This window comes from Papaver somniferum, unplaced genomic scaffold (assembly GCF_003573695.1).
Source record: "Papaver somniferum cultivar HN1 unplaced genomic scaffold, ASM357369v1 unplaced-scaffold_158, whole genome shotgun sequence".
In the NCBI taxonomy this organism is placed as follows: domain Eukaryota; kingdom Viridiplantae; phylum Streptophyta; class Magnoliopsida; order Ranunculales; family Papaveraceae; genus Papaver; species Papaver somniferum.
The window spans coordinates 4,032,115-4,038,114 of NW_020625264.1; positions in this window are offsets into that span (position 1 = coordinate 4,032,115).

Genomic DNA, 6,000 nt, shown 5'->3' on the forward strand with positions numbered 1-6,000 from the left:
AACAACACCACGACCACCACTACTCTCAACCCGAGCACCTCCATCGGATGGAATACCATTATTAGCGATGTTACTTGCCTGGGGCATTCCCGAGTCTGATATGCTAACAGCGCCCTCGAGATGAGCAGACTCATGCAACAGCACTTGATCCACATCCTCAAAAACTCCTTCACCAATACCAATCATATCACTATCACCAAGCAAATAAGCAATGTCAACATCCAAAGCATGTTCTCAACCTCTTCAGGAGCACCATATGGCACAGAACGGTCAGCAACCCTCATTCTCTGCCAAAAATGGCATCAGATGCTAAGATATAAAAACAGGAGCAAGGTATATATACGTTAAAATTAAGGCAGTATTTTCTACTTTAGCATCCTCAATAGCTCGGGTGTGCTGCGATTGTCGCCTACGCGAAGTAACCCATCTGAGATCCCATGGCTTATAAGGTGGAAGAAAATTATGCATATCGGGAAGCTCCGAAATAACATTTCGGAGTTCATCCCAACAATAAATATAAAATCCACAACGCGAAGACGAACTAAGAACCACTTCGGGTCATCCATCTTACAAAGCGTGACGTTGCCGGCATTAGGAAGACCAAAATCGGATAGGAGCAAGGGACCCTTCAAAGCTCGGAGAGACCTTGAAATCCCTACTCAAAAACCATCAAACTTCTCGGACTGCTGGCACAAGTAGTTCTCTACGAAGTTCTAGGAAGTATACAAATCCTTTTGAGAAGGAACAAACTCGTTAAACACATGATCAGTAACCTTACCTTTACTTCGTCAAGCACCCTACGGGACGATCCGATATAAATTACCATTCGGTTGAAATACGCCTCTCTGAGGGTTGAGCCGACAGAGTACCTCGTACTGGAAAGAATCCAATGGCCAATACAAGGGAAGTTGAAGCCAGCATCTAACTGACCCGCCGTCACGATGATCTCCTTGGGACCACAAGGATTATCCTCAAGGATTTTCTTAGTCATAACCAATGTAGTTAATATCGGATATCGGTTCATCTCGGCCGGGACCGATACACTGATACGATTTTATATCGGGGATATTATCGTTGAAATATCGGTTCTAGATTTAGAGACTATAATTTTACATTAAACATTTTCTCCACACATTTTCGGATAAGATATAATAGATAACATCAATTTTATCAAAAAAACAAAAGAGTAACTTTAGTAACTTGCTTCGAGAGCTACATGCACCTCTACTACCACCTGGAAGACTTTCTTCGCCAAAATTACCCTTAAACTTTATAGAAAACGACCAATACCGTCTCATATCGGGAAATGTAGGAAAATTTCGTATCGACCGATACGGCCGATATTTGACCGAAATGGCCGATACGGCCGATATTATCGGGCGAATATCGTATCCCCGATATCCTTCTTATTGTATCGTTCTGGGCCGATATCCGAAATATCCCCGATATATCGGCCGATACGGCCGATATTGACTACATTGGTCATAACGCAGGCTTGACCCGCCGGGCTGGCAAAAGTAACTTCAAATCTCTGAAGGCGGTGCCTAGCCTTCACAGCCTCTAGATAAGCAGCGTCAGTCATACCAGATGAGCGACTAGTACTAGGAGACCTAACTAGTCTCTTCTCAGCACTATAAATTTTAAACAAAAAAAAGAAGGATCAGAACATACACTGATAAAAAACCAGTGAAAATATCAGGTAGAGATGACAACGTCGAATTCAAAAAAACTATGCAGTTAAGAAACGACAGCGGAAATCACCAGTCCAAAGCAACCTTAAAAAAAAACGAACAAAACCTTACCGTCTTAAATATCCAGATGGAGAATCCCTCCCAGACATAATGAAGTTCTTTATAGCAGACAAGGAGTTAAGAAGGAACAGAAAAAGACAGAGAAGAAAGAGAATGAAAAGACTCTGAACTATGGGGAAAAAAAACATCATTATCTTCCCAATAAGATTTTATACATCTTTGGACAATTAAATAGGCGCATAAAGTCCAACAGGTAAAAGCGCAATAAAAGTGCAGACGTGGCAAAGACTTCGGACGTGGCGACAAAGACGGAGCGGTTACAAAATTTTCTCTCCATCTTGCCCTCGGCAAGACGAAAAGGAAAGGAGAAAAGTGTGAGGGTAAAATACTTGATCACCATGTGTCAACATCTCAAGAGGTGGTCTCATGATATGATGATGAGATAGAAGTATCGAATCATACTCTAAAAGGTGATTTCGTCTGAATCAAGATGCCTTCTACGATGCTATATGTATATCGCATGTAAGGAGTGGTCTAATCTACTCGGACGATCAAGTCTAAAAAGGAGGAATGCATTTAGTGAAGGATCCGAAGAGACGTGGGAAAAAGTATATCGCATCAGAAGACTCGGACGATCCATACTACAACCCGAAGATGGTGCAGTACGATACCCCTCAAGGAGGAGAAGTACGATAATGTACAAGAGAGATAGATCGAAAGGAGAACCTAGAAAGGCATCACGAGGGATAGTTTAGAGTTCGTCTGAAGTAATGAGAACAGATACGACAGCTCCACCAGTTCGGCGAGATCGGTCCACGCCATCACGAGTCTAGTTTGTCTATAAATACCAGTCCATATAAAAGGAAATGAATATGTAATGTTAGATGGTCTTTCTACAACAAAATTTAGAGATAAACTTAGAGAAAGAAAGAGTAAGAAGTCTAAGTGATATTTATAACTATTTCAACGGTAAGATCTTAATCAATAAAGAAGTTAGTTTCTTTCCAGTTGATATAGGTCTCAATGACTGAACCACTTTATATGTTTGTGTTCATCTTTACTTTCATGTTCTTTACATCTTATTTATCTTTGAATCTTGAATGTTAGTGATTTTATAATCGTCAGATCTACTTGGGTGTAATCATTAGAAAATATGCAACTACAATGGTTGTATCCTCTTGCTTATAAATCAGAAGTTTTTTCCATATTTCAGAAATTCAAGACTCATGTTGAACTTTATTTTGGTATACCTAATAAAATGATGCAAACTGATTTGGGCGGTGAATATACAAATGTCTCCACTTTTCTCTCTAGTTGTGGTATTCTTCACAGGGTCAGTTGTCCTCATGGGCATCAACAAAAGGGAAAGGATGAGAGAAAGCATAAACATATTGTTGAAACTTTTTTGGAACTTTTGAATCATACCTCTATGCCTTCTTCGTGCTGGTTATATACTTTTAAAACTGCAAATTATTTGATAAATATATTGCCTATTCATATACTAGGTAATTCTACTCCCTTGGAATCTCTTTACTTCATGTTTCTAGATTATGCATTTTTTTTAAATTTTGGTTGTGCATGATATCCTTGTCTTAGACACTAAAATAAACATAAAACAGATATGTCAAATGTCTTATCTTGGGTTATAGTCATATGCACAAAGGTATAGGTTTCTCAATCCCTTGACCAATAAGCTTATCATCTCTAGAAATGTTGTGTTTAATGAAACTGAATTTCCCTATATGTCCATGTTTTCTTCTGCACCTCCTCAACTACCATCCATCACTATCACTTGTTTTATCCCCTATCCACTTGATTGCACTCTACCACCTGATCCACCATCTCCGGCTTTACCTCCAACATCTCCAAACATACAATCTCTTGATATGCCTCCACCAATACCTCAGCCTTGTGTTCCTGAAGCTTTTCCTACTCTTCCATTTATTTCTCATCCTATGCAAACCACAACTAAGTCATGTATTTATAAGTTAAAGGCATTTACTTTTATTTCTGCTGAGAAAATGGAAACTCTAACCACATTTTCCGAGGCTAATAATTTTCCCATCTGGGGGACTTCCATGTGTGAGGATATTGATACGGTGATTGAAAATGGAGCATAGGAACAAGTTCCTTATATTCCTGGTGAAAGAGCGGGGGTCTAACAACCAGCCCAAACTTTTCATTCAGCAATCTATATGGACAAACTCCAATATACTTTACAAGTGAATCAACTAGATAGTCATACTTATAACTTGAAAGAAACTGTATCCAAGTGTTTATATCTCTATTTCTCAATTCAATTTGTAACCATCAAATAAAAATCTGCAAGCCCGATTGAATATAAGATAAATAACTTGAACGGTACCAAAGACCAATGTTCAAGTGCTAATAAATTTACTCGACAACAAAAGGTAGGATTGATTAGACTTACGCACAACCTGTGATATTTAAATTATATATAAAATATAATGTGGAAATAGAAATAACACAGACACCAAAAATTTTGTTAACGAGGAAACCGCAAATGCAGAAAAAACCCAGGACCTAGTCCAGATTGAACACAATACTGTATTATGACGCTACAGACACTAGCCTACTACAAGATAACTTCAGACTAGAATGTAGTTGAGCCCTAACAAATATCACACTAATCAAGTTACAGTCGCGTTGCCTTATGCCTCTTTAACCACGCCGGATTTTGTGCATTTGATTCCCTTAGTTGATCTCACCCATAACCAAGAGTTGTTTCAACCCAAAGAAGAAGATTTTATGAACTAATCAGTATCACACAGAAAAGTCTGAAATAGATAAATCTATCTCCCACAGATATACCTAAGATTTTTGTTCCGTCTTTTGATAAATCAAGGTAAACATGAACCAATTGATACACCATACTTATATTCTCGAAGAACAACCTAGTAATATTAATCACCTCAGAATAATCTTAATAGTATGGAAACTAAACAAGATATCGCGAAATCACAAACCATGAGACAAAGCTGTTTGTGACTTCTTTTTATCTTTCCTATCGGAGAGATAAAACCTCGAGCAAATATTAGAGAAGATAGTACTCTATACGATAGATACACCAAGATCAGAACACACAACTACAGAGAAAATAATTGGGTCTGGCTTCACAATCCCCAATGTAGTCTTTAAGTCGTTAACCTACGATAATTTAATAAAAATACCTAAGGTTAAATTAAAATCGACTCTAATAGCAACTAGTAGAACACATGAGGTGTGTGGATTAGGTTTCCCAGTTGCTAGAGTTCTCCCTTATATAGTTTTCAAATCAGGGTTTGTAATCTAAGTTACCTTGGTAACAAAGCATTCAATATTCATCGTTATATGAAAAAATGTTTAAACTAAATCCAATATGCTTAGACCGTTAGATCAACTTGGCTTGTTACACACATTTAAAATGTACCCTCATTTAGGTTTGGGTAACCATACCTAAGCGTGTAAACCTTATTGGTTCATTCATAGTCAACCAAAGTTAACCACATGAGCACTTTCTTCTCAACCATATTCATCTCTACCCTTACTAGTTCAAATGACTCAAATGAAACTAGTTCTTTGGAGTTGATTCAATTTTTATATCTCATAGAAGTATACAAGACACAATTGAACCAAAATCGGTTTTTGTTGATTCACATAAATCAACCATGAACAAGTCTAGTCACGGTTTGCAAGTGATTGCATTTCTTATAATTTATTATATATAATTCATGTTTAAAACCGAAATAGAACATATCTCATTAAGGTATGCAAACGGGTACGCAAACCTTAATGACCTGGACTAGAGTTGGCTTCGCCAGTACGCATACCTAAAGTTATACCAAACTCCAGCAGAAAAGTTCGGACCCATACCTTTGCGCAAGTACGCGTACAGGTACGTGTACTGGGTACTCGAATTTTCATAAACCAATGGGTACGCTTACGGGTATGCATAGTATCGTTATATCACTGCTCAGTCAAACTCGCAAGCATTGCTATCTCAAGCTTCGTTGTAAAGTTTAGTTGTAAAAACTATAAGTCTTGATTTCCAGTCTACATATCGCTAAGCCTCGGATAGGATAGAAAGTGTGGTTGAGCCTAGATTTCACGGAGTTCATTAATTGAAGACGAAGAACTATCAAGAGGAACTTGTGGAACTTCTTCGACAAAAGGTATGTGGAAACTTGAACTCATCTTTCACTTGAAAAATCCATTTAATCTATCTTCTTCTTAAGACACAGTCGTTTTA